The sequence below is a fragment of the Phocoena phocoena genome, chromosome 17 (genome assembly GCF_963924675.1).
Source record: "Phocoena phocoena chromosome 17, mPhoPho1.1, whole genome shotgun sequence".
Taxonomy (NCBI): domain Eukaryota; kingdom Metazoa; phylum Chordata; class Mammalia; order Artiodactyla; family Phocoenidae; genus Phocoena; species Phocoena phocoena.
The window spans coordinates 15550109-15568832 of NC_089235.1; the positions used below are offsets into that span (position 1 = coordinate 15550109).

At 43.3% G+C, this 18724-nt stretch overlaps 1 protein-coding gene across 2 annotated transcripts in view; it reads right to left on the reverse strand.

Moving 5' to 3' along the window:
* NCOA2 (nuclear receptor coactivator 2) overlaps nucleotides 1-18500 on the reverse strand; it is a 271096-nt gene extending 252596 nt beyond the window's left edge. For both annotated transcript variants that reach the window (XM_065895247.1, XM_065895246.1), the window contains exon 1: nucleotides 18388-18500. The gene's annotated coding sequence lies outside the window, so the exon portion shown is untranslated. The remainder of the gene's footprint in view (nucleotides 1-18387) is intronic.
* Nucleotides 18501-18724: the final 224 nt, after the last annotated feature.

Here is an 18724-nt window from a genome sequence, read left to right on the forward strand (position 1 = left end):
GCAAGAGCTTCTTTTTTTCCTGATAAAACTACTGTATTTGAAGCCGCAGGATGAACTGGTCAAAAGTGACATTCAAGTCTTACGTAGTAATTTTCTCAAAAGAAAAGGGGTTTTAAATTGTAATCAAAACCAGTCAAGTGATTCCAATATTGAGCTCCCATTAGATATTCCTGAAAAATCTAAGTTATCCCTTTGCAGAGAATACCATTGTCCACTTACTTCTAAGACCAGCACTTAGATATGTCAAGCAAACATTCAATCTCCCATGTCAGTGAAATGTGAATTTTATGTATTTTATATTTCTGATATTTTCGATATGATAATTTAAATGTTCTACCACCTCTGAGTAGTTTTAGAAATACTGCCCCAAATTTCTCCAAAACATAAGGAGCTTTAACTCTCTTGATTTAAATCACCCTCCTCTCAATCTCCTGCATAAAATAGCACTACCAGCTTGGAACCACATGGATTTAACAAGGACAAGAAAGTTGGCAGACCAACATTCAACTAGTCTTTGTTCTCTCTCCCCACCCCCGCCTGTAGAGAACCACTGAATTAGAACTACTAGGGGCTAAAATGCTTTGTGATCATATCAATAATAATAATCATTCTGTAATCAGAGTAGTAGCCCATTTACTCTAAACAGTTGATAATTACAAGACAGTTTATAACGTACCCTTACAGACTCTATAATACAGAGTGCTGTGTGACCCTTTGCATTTCTGGAACATGCATTAATTAATAAAGAAAGATGGTTAAAAAAACTTGACCACAAATAATCTTGAATACCTAGGTGGTTCTAGTCTTCAGGATTAACTTCCTAAATAGTTCCTTGAATCATCCTCAATTTGCATTTAAAATCATCTACTCTGAACCACAATCCCAAATAACTAATCAAGATCTATCAAACACCGATCACAGTCAAATACCGATCACTGAAGGAGACTCAGAGTAATCATAACAACAACAGTGGACATTTAAGGAAACTGGGGCACAAGGTTGCGCTTGTTCAAGTGATGAGGGTAGACCACAATCCAGGCAGTGTGGCTCTTAAGTGCTGGTCCCAACTGACCTCACAGAATGAAATAAATAAGTAAACCTCCTGCATTCAAGGAGCTCCTGAGTTTGCCGGCACGTAATATTAACAACCTCCAACAGAACATTCCACACATTTTTAGTGGATTCTCTAAGAAAGATTTTACAACCTTTCTTTCAAGACCATGGAAGATTTTATTTTATCCTTAAAACTGAAATGCCTTTTTCAAAAGACAAGTCTGTGGCTGGTGCTACATAAAATGTCATTAGTTACTTCAGCATGTGGTTTTCTTATCTTTCTGCTACTGAGAAACGTCTTAATGTGTAAGAGTGCGCTCAAATAGTACACACAGACTGACAAGGGATAGTCTTGTCTGGCCATCTCCACACTGACTGTCACTAACACCCTACTTCTTCTCAGGTTACTGAGACTCCTACTGGGAAGGAGGGTTCCCCACCTGTCTCAGGACCTAGAACTGGACCTTCAAGTCTGGCTCCCCACCTTATCTATCAGGGTCATCTGAAGAGTCTCTTTAAAAAAGCAGACACCCACCCACCCATACTTTTGAACATCACAATGAGACCTTGGAATTTCCATTTTGATAAGCGAGGTAGACTGTGCACTCTGAAATTTGGACTAGAGACTTAGACTAAAAACTCTGTCATCAGTGCTTCCAGCATACGAAAGGCAACACCTTTTAACAAAAAGCTGCCTTAATCTATAAAATGATCTGCTGAAGCAGCACCATTCTGGTGCTTTCAGAGAGAACTGTGTTAATTATTACCCATATCATGAGCAGCTTTCAGGGCTAACTCCCTAGAAATGTTTCTGGTAAAACAAACAGTCCAAAAATATATGTCATTATCATTTAATCAAGAGTTCTACACAGTAAATACATGAATAGCAAAGAAAATAACAGAAAGAGGCCAAATTTTTTTTCTCTATTTGGTAAAAAAATAATTCTAGGATTTAAAGAAAAATTTTAGAAAGATTAATTAATGCCCTGCAATCCTCCTTAGTGATAAACAGAGAATCCTTTACCAGAAGATTTCTTTAAAACCACCTAATTCATTTTGGCTTCATTAATAATTAAACCTTCTATTTGATCCTCACCACTCTTTGAGGCAAACAAGTATAATCCCCATTCAACAAAAACGGAAATTGGCACTCACACACATTAAATCACTTGCTCAAGGTGACAGGTCCAGCCACAGGCAGTATGTACTTAATCATTATTAAACTTATTTTAAAATCATACAAGATTTCCTCTGCTTTTAAAAATTTCCATAAATTTTTATCAGAAAGTTCTTCTAAACATCTAACTAAAATCCCATCAGATATAGTTTAGGAACCATACCTTTTGTGGATCTAAAGAACTGCTGCTCATCATATCTCATATTGAATCCCTTCATGTATCTCGGAAACAGTAAATCCTCCTTCCCCTCTTCTTTTAAAGGAAAGGACAGCAACACTTCAACTTAGCCTGTGACAGACGATGATTGCCAAAGATGACCACATTTCTCATCTCACATGCTCTTCTTCTAATTCAACTTTTAACATACCTCCCGGGCTTCCCTGGTGGCGCAGTGGTTGAGAATCCTCCTGCCAATGCAGGGAACACGGGTTCGGGCCCTGGTCCAGGAAGATCCCACATGCCGCAGAACAACTAAGCCCGTGAGCCACAACTACTGAGCCTGCACTCTAGAGCCCACGAGCCACATCTACTGAAGCCTGCGTGCCTAGAGCCCGTGCTCCGCAACGAAAGAAGCCACCGCAGTGAGAAGCCCGCACACCACAACAAAGAGTAGCTCCAGCTCACCACAACTAGAGAAAGCCTGCACGCAGCAACGAAGATCCAACACAGTCAAAAAAAAAAAAAATTCCTCCCAAGGAGAGCTGGGATCTGGGGAGGCTTGTGACTAAAAGCCTAAGTGACTCTACGTGAATTCTGAGGTTAAGTCATCAGAGGAGATACAGCTTCCTTGGAACTCGCTCTCTGAACCCCAGCCGCCATGCTGTTAGGAAGCCCAAGCAGATGCAAAGAGGCCATAAGTAGGTGTTCTAGCCTATAACTTAGCTGAGGTCCCAGCTAACAGCCTACATCAAACACCAGGCATGTAAGCGAGCAAGCCTTCAACTGATTCCAGTGCTGACTGAGCCATTGACTCAGTCCTGGATCTGAGTCTTCCAAGCTGAGACACAGGACACCACGCAGTAGATAAACTCTGTCCATCATGCCTTTTCCCAACTTGATCACAACATTTGTGAGCAGAATGCCACCAAGTTTCGGCTGGTATATTATGCAGCAACAGTAAACAAAACTCTCTAATTCAGAACACAAGCAAGAAATGAAAATGAGACAAAGAATAAGAAAGTTTTTCTCTGAAGGCTCAAAATAAATATCCCCAGTTCTGTGCTCTGAAGATTACTCACTTTACTGATAAGAGTCTGTCAGATTCTCACACAGATCTTACTAAAAGTGCATGTAAAATAAGAGGAATTAGAAACATACTACATAATATTTTCTGTCTTCAACCTAAGCACGTCTCTCTTTAGAATGCCTTTTCTCCTCTCTGATGAAATCTCCATGAGCCCTTGAGGCTCAAATCAAACAGTACAGCAGCTTTCCTCATCTCACAAAATGAACTGTTTGCTTCTATAAAATGTCTGTCCAGCCCTTCTAATACAATTTTCTATTCTAAAGCATATATTGTACTGTAATTACTTGTCCACATGTCTCTTTCCTTCCCTAAACTGTGAGACCTTAGAGCATAGGGCCTATTTCTTTTTTAACCTTTGTGTTCCCAACTCCAAACCCACGGCAGGTAAAGTGCAGAAAATCAGTAAGGAGAAAATGGACTGTTATTTAAATTAAAAAAAATTTTTAAACATACACACAGATACACGAAAAGTAACATCCAGTGAAAAGACAGAAAAAGGCAAGTCTAGTAGTTAAGCTAGAGCTTGGTAGTGAGGGGTCTATGGTTTACAGTGACTTAGTGGCGAGACAAACAGATCATTATCTTAAATGATCTCATGGACACTGAGTGAATTTTAGCCCAAGTCAGTTTAGTAAATAAGGAAATACTATGCATTTCTAAAGTATCTTCTCCTAAATGGCTAATGTTAAATTTTGAGGTGCTCAAAGGAATAAAAACCAGAACCAGAAAAATTAGATACACGAGACCTCATGTGCTGAATGTTTTGTACAGCCACTCTTTTACAGTAATACGACTTTCCTTATATTATTTTTGCCCACTCCCACCCCTTACCCTGGCCACCTGTCCTTAATGTCCCTGTTTGGTTACATTTCAGAACTCCGAAGTACTTTCCTCCCAGATGACCCAAACTGCTACCGTATCTGTTTGGGACATAGCACAGAGCCACTGAGAAACCACCACAGTACTGTCTGTCCAACCCTCTCCGACAGGCCAATGTTTTTTTTCCTTTTGTTTGTAATTTAGTTTGGTTTATTTTAATAAGCTCTTCAAGCAGCTTCTGCAAGCTTGAGCAAAGACATTCATGAATTTATTTCTTTTAAACCACACTAATGTATTATTTACCTTTTTTATTAATTGAAGTACAGTTGATTTACGTTTCCACCATCAACACTGCTTTAAAAAAAAAGCAGTACAATACTCATAAAATGACAAGAACAAGGAGGATATCCCTTAGTACATCTGTAAGACATTTCGAAAAGTTTTGCAAAAAATCAGAAAACGGGATTTCTGAGTCATTTAAATTCTAGTCCCCTCAAAACTGCCCTGATTTGTTAATTAAAAAGGCCTATGTACAGTCCCACTTTTCTTCCCATTGTTGACATCTCTCATGTGTCTCCTAAGCTGCCACACTCCAAAAAACCCCTGGAAACTATTGTCTCTATAATGTTACTCCAAAGAAGTATTTGATATAAAAGCTTTCTATTTAGCCAAGGGTGCTATGAAATGAATGTCTCAATCTCAACCCCCCTCCTGTTCCTAAAACAGAAATCTACTACTTCCTAGGAGGAAAAAAGTCCTCAAACTCTCTGACTGTAAGCATTCTCATAGGCGGGCATCACCTCTGTGCTTGCACCTCTCACGGCGTTACTTTTATGAATCTCCTTGTGATGCGTTTGTAGAAAGTATGTCTAGGCCCCAACCTACAGAGACTTCAGAAGGGGCAATGCCGAGTAAACAGCCTAAGACGCTACTATCTCAAGCAGTAAGTTCTCAACAGCTATGCTCTTCTTTAGCCCCAATCAAATCCATTAACATATTTAACAATTTAATTTCTTAGCACTCCTGGAGAAACTGAAGTCTAAAAACTGAAAAGGCTGGTTGCACAGCAATGTGAATGCACTTAACATTACTGAACTGTGTACTTAACAATGGGTAAGATGGTAAATTTTATCACAATTAAAATTTTTAATTAAAAAAAATAAACACTTTTTAAAAAGCCAACATCTAAAGAGCCACAAAACTAACCAACAAAAACTAGGGGAATTAACTGAGTATTAACAGAGACTACAGAACCAAATGCAGTGGAGGAGCTTGATTAGATCCTGGTTTGAAACCCACAGCTGTTAACAGTTTGGAGGTAACAGGGAAAATTGAAAGAAGACAGTTGATACTTGATGATATGTTTTCTTAGGTTTAAAACAAAGTTTTATTAGGTTTAATAGTTGTATTGTATGCTATCGCCTAAGTAATGCCTTTATTTTACAGCGACGTGCTTTATGAATAAAGGGTCATCTGTAACTTACTTCCAAATAGTTCACGCCACACACACACATACATACACACACACACACACACAGCGGGGAAAGGGAGAAAGAAAAAAAGCACACACAACACTGAAAGAGCTGTTATTTAACCACTTGTTCTACCACATTATGGAAGTATCACAGGAGCTAAGAAAAAGAGAGACATATGACACTGCCCATCCCAAAGCCCCACCCTGCTTTTCCACTGGGGTTGTATACCGTTTCTACTACTTAATATATAATTGGTTGATGAAAGAATCTGAACAGATGACAGACAGATCACGTTCTGACTTATTCTGCAAATAAAATGACCCCACAAAGTAAAAAAATTACTGTTTAAATAGAGATTTGGGAAGAAAGTTGAGAATACTTTTCCAGGTCTTGTCACAAGTATATATTAATGTGTGGCCTGTAGGGGCTTCGTTCTTTTGATAGTTGTAGAATTTCATTACTTACCTATTGAGACATCAACCCTTCAAGTGATGCTTTCATTCTCTTTTTGATCACTTCTTCAATGGAAGTATTTAAGTGCCGACCCTACACTTTGCATTTGGTTTTGTTTTATCACCTTTCCAGAACTACTGAATTTCCCCAAGGTTTTCTTTACCTTTTTTCTCCTCTTTCCACTATAAACTGAGATTATTAATCCCTCTTCCCATTACAGTGTCAAAATATTCTGCAGGGGAAAAGTTAATAAGTCTGGGTGCAGAAAATGTTCAGTTTTACTGAGGCAACAACACCAAAAATGTAAGTCTTTATTGTTTCTGATTCAAAGGTAAGTGGACTTCCTTCTTGTTCTACAGAAAATTCTTTTGTAAAATCTGTAATCAATGTAACAAGCAACTGACTAATAACCTCTGGATATTGTTGGATTCCATCTCTCTTTTTGTTTTGATTGTACACTTTGCTGTTAACTGAGATCAATAATATAAACCCCCAGCAAGTTGAGCTTTATATCAAAGAACTGCTTCTTAAATTTTAGACTAACTCATTAGTTTTCTCTAGGCAAATCAAAGAGCACGAGCTTGCGTGGTCAACACATGTTCACAGCAGGCCAGGAAGAACAGACTGACAGGTACAAAGGCTCATGCAAAGAGTAGAAATGGGGGAAACGGCTTTGTGGCAGACCCATCTAGTAAGCGTCTGGGAATGTCATTCTGTAGTGAGTGGGGGGACTTATATTATTATAAAAGGGATATTTTGGAAAGATCAGTCTATTGACTTACAGTACAGAAGGAGAATTTAAGTCAGCCCAAACTACAGTTTAAAAAGGAAAGACTTTAAGCTGCTCTGTATACTATTTGGGAGGAGAGGGAAAATGAATGAAAAAATACATATATGTGGCCTTCCCTGGTGGCACAGTGGTTAAGAATCCACCTGCCAATGCAGGGGACACAGGTTCGAGCCCTGGTCCAGGAAGATCCCACACGCCACGGAGCAACTAACCCCATGCGCCACAACTACTGAGCCTGTGCTCTAGAGCCCGCGAGCCACAACTACTGAGCCCACGTGCCACAGCTACTGAAGCCCAAGTGCCTACAGCCCGTGCTCCGCAACAAGAGAAGGCACCACAGTGAGAAGCCCGCGCACCTCAATGAAGACCCAATGCAGCCAAAGATAAATAAATAAAACAAATTTATTTTTAAAAATACGTATGTGTATACATATACACACACACAGACATATAGACTCCATCCTTACTATTTCCCCCAATTTTAGCAAACCCATAAGAAAACAGGTACCATTCCCTGTTGTACCTGTATCATTCAGACAATAAGCCAATATAATCATTTTAAGCATATTTATAGAACACAACAGAAATTTTAATGCCAGATTTGTCAGAGCATTTTATTTGATGGTTTTTCTCCTTGATGTTAAACTCCAAACAATGTGTAGCAAAACTTGTAATGTGTTTTACTAACATGTTATGGCCCTCCGTTTATTCATTTAAACCTTCCCCAAAAAGTCTGTGTAAGTTGCCTATTCCACTTAAAGTAACAAGTACTGTAAGTTGACTACTTGGTTTGATCAAGCTGATAAACTAATAGTCCATCCTTAAAAATCTTTCAAGCTGCAAGGGCATTATTTGCTACTCTGGATTTACTCTATATATACCTTCATTAATTTACAGATTTCAAGCAAGGCTACTCTTCTGCATTGATATTTTCCATCTGCGTGGTCCTAACCTCTTTAGCCTGGACTCAATGCAGCAACTCCTCTATGGGCCGCCCCCAGTTTCTTTCTGAACGCCTTTCCTTTTCTTTTTCCTCATTATACACTCAATCCCTTTCTCCAAGAGAGTAAACATCTATGAACCGTTGCGGCAAGCCCAGAAAACCTGGGATGAGGCTGCTAGAGACACCTGAACCTCACTGGGAAATTTCTTGAGTAGGGAATGAAGAGGGCCTCCATAACGAGGAAACCCCTCTCTATCCCTTGGTGCAAAGGCACTGGCTTCCCTCACTCATCTGAGGGCCAGGCCAGGTGAAGGCAAGCAGCTCAGCCTCTGAAAATCACAAGCCCCAGAAGGCCTTCCCTTGTCCTACCTGGTCTTTACCTGCCATTGGGTGGAGTCGTCCCCTCACTTCTCACCTGAAAAGGGGAAGAGAATCCCCCAGATGCTCAGTCTGGTAATACAGAGCACTGGGGTGGAAGGGCTGCGGGGCTCCGTGGTGCCTGAAGGGAGCGGGCCATCAGCATCACCACCCTGGTCCAGAATTAAGGATGCAGTTCATCAGGAGACTCTACACGAGGGAGCCGGCCAGCTCCTGGTGCGAGATCAGGATGCAGACAACTACCGTGAAGGAGAGCTTCTGGGGCCTCAGTGTCCTGGGACCAGCTCCACCTACCACAGGCTCTCCCTTCTCTCCCCACCACAGGGTCTGGGCCTGCCTCCAGTGAGCATGAGAAGAGGCAGGGAGCAGCTGAGGCCCTCTCCTCCAGGGGTCCCAGCTGGCCCCACGGCCTGCACTGCGCCATATGCGCCCAGTGCAGCTCCATCCTGCCCCAGCCTTCACTCACCTCGAGCCAGCAAACCTGGGCTTCCCTCGGTCTGCTGACTCTCTTTTCTCCTGAATGCTTTTTCTCAAAGTGAGATATTTACTATCACGATGAGGTCATCAATGATTACGAGAATGCTGTTGTTACGATGTGAGTGCCCTTTACCCAGAGAAGGCAAATGCTCCAGTTTTGTTTTCTAATGTCCTTCAATGTCCAGGCATTCTGTTGACTTTTGTCGCTGTCAGTTGTCACTGTCAATATGTTCAGGACACAGTGAATATCATGTCATTTTCTTGTGTTATACTTAACAGCTTAAAGCCTTTAATTTATTAAAATTCTTAACTGTACACACCTCTTGTTTAAAATACAAGGTAGTACAGCATAAATAGATCTTTATATAACTTCCAGTCCCGTCACTAGATTTTACTTATACTTACTATCTGTTTATTTAGAAAAGACTCTGGTGGTGCTAGAATACAATAAAATGACATTCCTTAATGGAATAAATATTTCTATACCACACTTTTACAGAAAAATCTTAAGGAATCAAGATATTCATACATCTTACTTAAAATAGCAATAAGAACACTACACGAGTCTCAAAACAGAAATACAGAAATTGAAAACACAATACACTACCAGAAACTCCAAAGAGGTGGGCATTCCTAAGACTTTAGGAATTGGTTAAAATTTTCACCCATCTTAAATCACCTTAATATTTCCAACTTATAACCATTTTGACCACTTAAATCTAATGAACACTTTCAAGACATCTAACATGATAGAGTCTGTAACAATATCCTTAAACAGGGAAGAAAGAGAATACAGCAAAGCTAGGGAACGTAATCCTCAATACTATTAGACAACAGAGGCTCAGTACCCCCGGTCGGCTGGACCACAACCTTGTGCAGCAACTAACTTCGAACAACAAATCAGCCAGTTACTGCGCCAGCCTGTTACGTGATCTGTCCTCAACCTAACGGCTTCCTTAACAAACAGCCAGCTTCTTCACCAAGTGCTGTGAGCAGAGCAAATCTGTTAGAGGGAAACTGCAGATCATGATCAGACTCGAAATACTTAACGAAAAACTAATGATAGTAACACACTCCCCCATACTCTTGATTGTGTTCCTTCCCTGCCACCCATCTTCCATCTTCAACTTTGGGGGGCGGGAAACAACCCAGCAACAACAACCAAGAAAGCCAGGGAAGAAGGATAAATGGAGGCAGAGAAAAGTCTACAAAGATTTATACCCAACTGAGGCAGTCCAAAGTTGTGCTATTATTTATCACTCCATCCTCACTTCAAAGGCCCGGTCTCCGAGCACAGCACACCAGACCCGATGTCCACAACAGGCCGCAGGCACAAGGTGGCAGGTACAGGACACAGAATTGCCTCCAGGACCCGCAGGCCCCCATTGCCCAGCTCCCTTACTACCACAACCAGCTTCTGTAATGTCAAGAAATGCTGTTATGTTAAATTGGTAGACATTCATACACTTCTGACATTGAGATTTTTTTTTAGTCAGGAACTTCCATATTCCTTATTTAGGAATCAAAAATACCTGTGAAAGAATTCGCCACCTATGTTCCAACAATAACCAGAGGTGATTACCTAACAAACATATTTATGAAAAAAAATCTATTTTTAAATATATGTATACAAGCACATTAAAAATGTATGTTTAAAAATATGTTTTCCAAGTAACTAAATTTTCCATTTAGTTTGACTCTAGAAATGACTCAAGTAAAGCTATAGGTTCCTCTAAAATATGCAATTCAATGTTCAATTTACATTTTGACAATAACCGAAAAGCTTTTCATTATTAAGCATATTAACAAGAGAATTAGAAATGTTAAGCTAAATTAATATTAAATATTCCTACAAATGCTACTGTACCATCGAAGGTAAGGAAAGTCACTTCATCTTTGATTCCTGAGCTGATTTTATAAGTGGGAGCAATCTGTGGGAAAAGACCATCCTCATTTAGATGGGTGCTTCCAGGGACAGAAATCAGGCAGCAACAACAGGAACTCCCAGAACCCCCTCACACCCCACAAGCCTTGGAAGATGTGGGGTCACATTTCCTGTGGACCCACTAAATGAATAATAGAAAATACCATGCCTTATATTTTCATCTCTGACAACAGGGCTTCAGACCCGGCAGCTGGAACACTAAAAGCAGTGCATTGCTGATCCCCACACGTGCACAGGTGAAAGAGTTCCCTGAAAGCTCTCCCCGCTCCCTGCAAACAATTGAGCAGACAGAAGAATTCCACAAATAGCAGAGCAGAAGTCAGATGACTGAATATATTACCAGCCTCCTTTGGGGACTACAATATCTCAACACCGAGTCACCCATGCTACACGGGTTGCAAAAAACCGTGCAAAACATACATCACACAATTACCACCTAACGGTTAAACGTGCTAGAATTAAATATACATTAAAGGAACAAGAAGCCGAATATCTATACCAGTGCTTCATTGGTCCTAAACCTCTATCTAGAGGGCTGTCTCCATCTCTTTTCTACCTCTCACCCACAACGGAGTTTTCTCAAGCTTATTTTCTGAGCTTCTGATTGTGAGAAACAATAGGCAACTTGAATGTGCTTTTTCAAAATACACTCCTACCCCTTTTTCCTTTCCCTTTCCCTAGTGGAGAATGATGGATCTGTGTTATCTCCACAAAGCACTGGATGGGACACATCCACAGGAGGCTGCGAGGAAGTGCGGCCGACCGACCATCTAACAAGAACACAAGTTAAGAAGGCAGGGCTAAGGGGCAACGTTGGCCTGGGTGCAAATTACTCTCCAGCACTCGGGCTGTGTGACCTTTGGCAAGTTATGTGACAGCTCTGCGTCCGCACTTCCTGAACTGTGAAAGAGGAATGACAACAAGAGCGCCTCCCTCACTGTCTTACAGTGAGAACCAGACAGGAGTGTATAGCACGGGCACCTTATTAGCAGGGCCCCAGGTTTTGAGTGAGCACTCAGTAAAGGTTACCTGTTTCGACTTCATCCATTACCATTCTTACTTTTTGAAAATTAAAAGACAAGAAAGAATCCTGCAATTTAGGAACTGTTAAATTCTGGGCCGATGACTAAAAAATCTGGAGACTGCTTATAGATCTTAAGATAAGTATTGACTGTCCAGGTACAGGCTTGCCCTGAGGCAAGGGTTTGGGAGACACAGGCGTACAGAATTTGCAGGACTGGATCTATTCAAACCTATTCATCCTTTTTACAAACCAAACAACCAGACTGAGAGCCTTCTAACCACCTGCAAATATATGTTTTATCAGATTCCAACCAGGAAGACGTTCTCAGACTCACCATTCCCTCTGATATTTATGATTTGTTTCCCCACCCATTGGTCAAGGTTAATTTTTTCCCTTAAGTTTTGCTCAGAGGCACAACTTAATCCCCTTTGGTCTTCATCTCCTCCTGGAAAATGAAGGTAACCTCTACTTCACAGGATTGTGGCAAGAATGAAGGAATGGAGCATGCCTCAAAAAGCCCCTAACAGGTTGTTGGCACTCAGTGACAGCTGCTCTTATCATTTCAGTTGTTCTATTGCTGCTCTCCCAATACAGACATTTTAGTCAAGAGCCAGAATGAGTTACATCTAGAAAAACTGACAACCACAGCAGAATACCTGTGAAAGGCTGTGCAAGGGAGTTTTCCATCCTTTAGAAACCTACAGTGGTAAGGCCCAGGGTATGTTAGCCTTAAAAGCAGCAACAAGGCACAGACAATCCATAGAAATCAGAGGTCACTGACTGCCCTGTCACCTTCACCCAACTATAGGTTGCCACCTGGACCACACATAACATGATTTCAGGGGAAATAAAAACAAAACTAATGATAAATATTCATACCTTCATTAAACGAAATCTATTTAATCATAAGCTAATCAGTCAAGGGAACATTTAACAACCTTTTTGTTATAAACATTACAATCCTATTTTCAGGGGGGAAAAAAACCCAAACCCAAATCAAAGCAGAATTATCTAGCTTATATAATTAAAATTAACACATTAAAAGAAAAGATCTTTAGTATAAAAAGCAAATTGAAAACTAAGGTGAACACATCCCTTTCCACCCTTCCCCCACCAAAAAAAAATCATCACCCACTCACTGTGTGTTCCCCCTTTAATCACAGGTTTGCAATGGATGGTTTATACTATAAAAGTAAACTGCCAAAGCTGAGACACTCAAAACTCAACAAATAACTGAACAAACAAATGAAACAATGGTTAAATGAGGCAAGGATGCAAAAACAGGATCTAAAAAGCCCAAAATGAGAGTTAACCTGGCCATGGGGAACTCCATCAGGAACTCTTAACAGTTCACAATTGGCTGCCTAAAACAACATAAATTCTGACAGAATTAACATGCTAACTTCAATTCTCCATGCACCTACCAATTGACACCCAAAGTAAAAACTGTTTTTTCTTTCAGAACCTTTAAGTATTAATAACTATTTAATTACTGCTAATAATGTCTACCTATAAGTAGCTCTCCTCTCTTTCTTAAAATTAAGATTCTATGTCCAAAAGCCTCAAAAGCAGGTAAGTCAAACACTATGTCCAAAAGCCTCAAAAGCAGGTAAGTCAAACACTGCCATAGGTTCCCTGCTTATTTAATTCTTCTCTAGAAATTTCCAACTAGAGAAACAACTGAAAAGTGTCCTAGAGTCAATGTTTCCACAATTGCATTATATCATCATAGCCACTGGAAGCCAGAAATGTGGTCACTGATGAACATTTCATAGGATAAACACATAAAATCTTTACCCTAACAGCCAAGAGTATTATGATTTAACTGCAGACCATGTAGTCGTTTAATTTCAGATACCTTCATAGCACAACCTTTAAGATTTCCACTTTTTCATAATCACACTCGCCTCAGCTTTGTAACAGCTAGGAAAACTACATACGCTTCTAAAATATCCACAAAAGTCACATTCTCACCTCTGTTTCAGAATTAGTATCTAGAATCCATAAAGTATGTGTTTTCTTTATACTGTCTGAATTGAGGGCCTGTGACACTAAAACCGTATTGTACGGCTTTTCCAGCCATTACTTTCAACAGACTTTAAAGAGTAATATGACATAATATTCTTTCTACAGTTAACAATTCATAAACCCTTCTACAAGCCTGTAAAAAACAAAAAAGGAAATAAACACAAACGCCAAAATTTTTTTTGTTTAGAAAACAAGGCATAGAGGTAAAATTAGCCTGCAATATGAAAATGTATAAAAAAACTGAGTAAGGGGGGGTTTGTTCTGTTTCCCTTAGTTTTCGTTATTAGTATGTAAACATAGTCTGATTATTTCATAGGGGGAAAGATCCTGATTCGCTGCTCATTTTATGATTTACTGCAATAAAAGACCAACACCTTAAAGCAACTGACTTATTTTCTCCCTCCTATTCTCTTAATTTAAAATTGATAGAGCATGTAATAACATAAATTACCAAACAAAACTATAAACACAAAACATTGAAAAGCTAACAATTTCTTAAATAGCAGTTCTGCTATAAAAATAGTGAAGCATTAATTATGCATTTAAATAATTTCAATCATGACATAATAATGGTCAAAATATCAAATAAGGACACACTGTGCATTTCAGAAAACTAATCTTCTAGAAAAATTGTTTAAAGAGCCCCCCTTTGTTTTGGTACCCAACATCCTAATGACTGCTTAAAAGCATCCCTTTTAAACTCAATTCAATACAAACAATTTTTCCTAAGAAATCCAAGCTGTCAACTTATGGGTCACATTTCAACCTGATGTGATTTGAAACAGCTAAGGTACTGAATTCTTAAATATAGGGTGTGTAACGAAAGCACTGTTCATAGGTCCTTGCTTCTGAGGCTTGCAAAGCTTTAATAAGATACAACTAAAAATAAAGCCAACCAAGGAGCACTGCCCCTTTATGCGCTCACACAGCAGCCCAAGTTCCCCTGATCTTTACACTTTAGGTTTCTAGTAAAATGCGCCTCTAACACTGAGCAAAGGTCATGTAAATTATATTTAACCAATGAAGGGTTAAAATCAGAGCTAAACTATCTAAAAAATATTAAATTCATAATTGGTAAGCTCTTTTCTAACCTCTGCTTCAGTATCCTGACATCTAAAACTCCTCTGTTAAGACTGAAATTCCCTGGAGGAAGAAGGCTCAGATCCAGTCTGAGAGCACACAATGGAATCACAGCTGACGATGCACATCTTTTTCTAGATGTCTCCATATGCTTGAGAGGTTTTTTTTCCCCCTAGCAGGCATTAGGGGACTTGCTACTCACTGCCACCAAGAATCTGAGAACATTCTCAAGGATTATTGTAGAGAAGGAGTAAAAATAATGTGTTGCTCTTGAGCATACAAAAGACACATGTTAGAGTGGCCTTCAGTAGCTAAATTAACTAATGACCGGGCAGTTTTGAATGTTGTCAAATTTGGAACGTTGTTTAATTTATAATACTCCCTACTTCTAGCAGCTAAATGTTTGTTTTATCTTCACAGTTTTTACTATTTTATCACTAAAATAACACCTCAAGGGCTAGAGCAAAATGCAATTAATTTTTGTCTATATGAACACTTACAATTATACTGGATTGGGAATTCATGGTAAATACTGTTCCCTAAAACTATAGACCCCTCAATTCTTTCTTAGTAACCCAGTATTATTAAAAGCTCAAGAAACCAGTATACATAAGTATCATGCACATAAAATGCCTCAAAAAACAAAACAAATCCCTCCCAAGATTAAATTCATGGGATACTCATCACAAAATGAACAGATGTATTCTCACGCTAATATTATTCATTCTTTGAACTCCCAAAGATTCTACAAATTCCAGTTGGAAAAAGGAGCCTTGCTGCTGTCAATGTGCACTAACCTCCCCAACAAAGAACAGGAGCACGCGCACACACACACACACACACACGCGCTCACACACACACGCACACACACGCACGCACGCACACACACACACACACACAGCATCGCAGCAGCAGCTGCTGTCTTTTTAAAACACTGCTATTCCTGCAGAGCAACCTGTGATCTTTACAGAGAACCGAAGACCTATCCTCCCTATTCTGAAAAGTCAAGAGTTGAGGAAGTCACTAGACTGTAGCCAACAAACAGTGTAAAATAACTAAAGATGTCTCCTAACCTTGCAAAAACCAAAAAAGTACCCACACACTGTAGCATTCAGTAGTGTTTAAGCAAACTAAAATAATTTATTTTTAAGAATCTTTTGTGTGGGAGTAATCTGACAAACTACATTTTACTCACTTTCTTTCTGTAGACAAATATTCTTTGACCAGCTTGTTCCTTAAATACCAATGCTTTAGGTTTCAAACAGTGATGCTTTGGTTCCTAACTTCATTTTGTTTAAGAAAGAGCAAAAAAACAGAAAACAAAAAATGCATACCATAAACCACAACTTTTTTTTAAAAATGTCATCCCAAACACCGAACTTCCAAGTGTACTTTGGAAACTGGCGCTCTAGTTAATCAAGGAACCAGTGAAGCCATTACAAACAATGATGCTTTACACTCCCAATAATCAACTGACGTGAGTTTTTCCCGATGCCTTCGTTTTCAGAGAACCCTTTCAAATTTCATTGTCCCCACGCTGGAGTAGCTGAGTGAAACTGAGATAGAGATAAACAGATAACCCCTATGATCCTCAGCACGTAAACCGAGCGCTGAGGTCCAAAACGCGATCACTACAATATATGCCATTTTAGAAACGGGCCTCGGACAGTTACTGCCACATCTTAAGTGCCTTTTAGACTTCGTCGTGTCTAAGACAACGTCTCTGGTGGTACCAGAGATACACAGTATCTCGTGCAAACTACGCTGCCTCCCCCGGTCAGAGCCCCCGTAAGTGACGCTATCCCACAGATCTAGGAGCGGGTGACCAGGGATGTGCAAGAGTGGAGAGCTCTTGGCGTCTCCATGACTCCCCCGCCCCGCGCGCAACTCCTCTCTAACTGGTCCGGAAGAAGCCCCGCCCCTCCCTTCCTCCAACCCCCGCGATTGGCTTACCGACACCCGGCAGGTCAGTTCCCTGCCTTCGATTGGCTCACTGTCCCATCACTCACACGCAGCGAGATTCGGGTCGGTGGGAGGGGAAGGCGTTGGAGGAGGTGGAGTGGGAGTGGGATTAGAGGACGAGGTGGCGGAGGAGGGCGTTCAGGCTCGGTCCCCGGTTTAGGAAAGTTTCCCCTACCAGTGACAGACCCGGACGGCGCTAGGCCCGGTCCAGCTCCCGGCCGATGCAGGGCGCTCGGATCCCCGATTCCCGCCCCTCGGTCCCGCAGGCCCCGGAAACCACTAGGGGGAGGGGGAAGAGGGAGGGACCAGTTAACCAGGGACCGACCCACCCCCGATCTCGGAAGAGGCGCCTCCGGGACTCCCCGGAGGGGCGGGGGGCGGGGAGCTCCTGCGCGCAGCGAAGACCCTGACCCCCTCCCCCAGCAGCCCCCGGAGGCCCGAGAAAGACGTGTCCCCGGGCCCGGGGCGTGACCATCGCGAGCCGGCCGGGAGGGCCCCTCCCGCTTCCCGCCTGGGGGCCCTGAGGGCCTGTCCCTTCAGGGGCGGGGAGATGGGGGAGAGAAAAGGGGGCGCTGGCGAGCCAACCCGGAACCTCCCGGACCGCCTCCCGCCCCCAGCCCCGGCCCCTGCGCGCCTCCTGCACACACGCCCGCACCCAGAAAGTTAAGTCAGGGGCGAGCCGGGCTCGGCGCCGCCGCGGTCCGGCCCCCGGCTCCCCGCCCCCACCGCGGCCCGGCCTGCTCGGCCCGAGCGCGCCGCTCGCCCCGCCCGCCACAGCTCCTTCCCGTCCGCCCGCGGCGCCCGGCGCCCCTCGCCCCCAACCCCCGGCGCTGACACGGGCCCGGCCCGGCTGCCGGGCCGCGGATCCCCTCCTCCCGGCGTCTCACCCAGCTGGCCGCCCCTGACACGGCGCTTCACCTTCACACACCCCCGAGCACTTCCCAAGTCCTGCCTCCCCTCGCCCGGCTCCCACCCAGCGCAGCAGTCGCTCCGTGTTTCCATGAAAGAATGCACCTTTGGCTTCACCTTTCCGTCCCTGCCTCGCGTCCCCCGAGGGCGCAGGAGACGCGCTCCTCGCCGACCCGCACCGGGCAGGGCGGCGGGCGTCTCGCTCCTCGGGCGGGAGCCGCGCCCGCGCCCCCGGCCTCCCCGCCGCGCCTCGGCTCTCACCTCTCGCCGGCGCCGCGGGCTGCAGCCTCCGCCCGCCTCGCGCTCCGGGACTCGTCTCCCGAGCTCTGGCAAAGCGCTGGAGCGCCTCCTTTCTCTCCCAGGGACTCCGCGTCTCCCTGCCGCTTCCCGCCCTCCCCACCCCCCAAGCCCCAACTCCCCAGCCTCGCGGCGCCTCCGGGATGCAACTCGCGTTTTCCGCGCACCGGGGCAGCGGTCGCCGCACACAAAACAGCCCTCTCGGCGGCGCGCGGCTCTGCCCGGCTCGGCACAGGAAGGGCAGACGCGGCCGGGGGTGGGGACGCGGCGCCCCCCGCCCGCCGCCCGCCTCCCGCCCGCCCTCGCGGCCCCCAGGGAAGGCGCGGTTACCGGCTCGGGTCGGTCACGCCGTCAGGTGCCGGCTGCCGTCGGCGCTGACCTTCGCCGCCGAAGCTGTGGCTGAGGCTGCGGCCGCCATGTTCCCGTGTTAATAACTGCTGCCTGGTTGTTTATTTCAATGGAGATCCTCCCCCAACTCCCTCCTCCTCCTCCGCGTCTCCGCACTTGCCGAGAGAGACACAGACCGCGCAGAGCTCGCGATTAGGGGAGGGGGCTCGGGAGCCAGGCAGTCCCTCCCCCCTCCTCCCTGGCCGTGGCCGCAGCCAAGTCCTGTCACTGGGGAAAGGACGGAGCGGAAACTTGCGTCCCGCGCCCCCGGGGAGGGGGC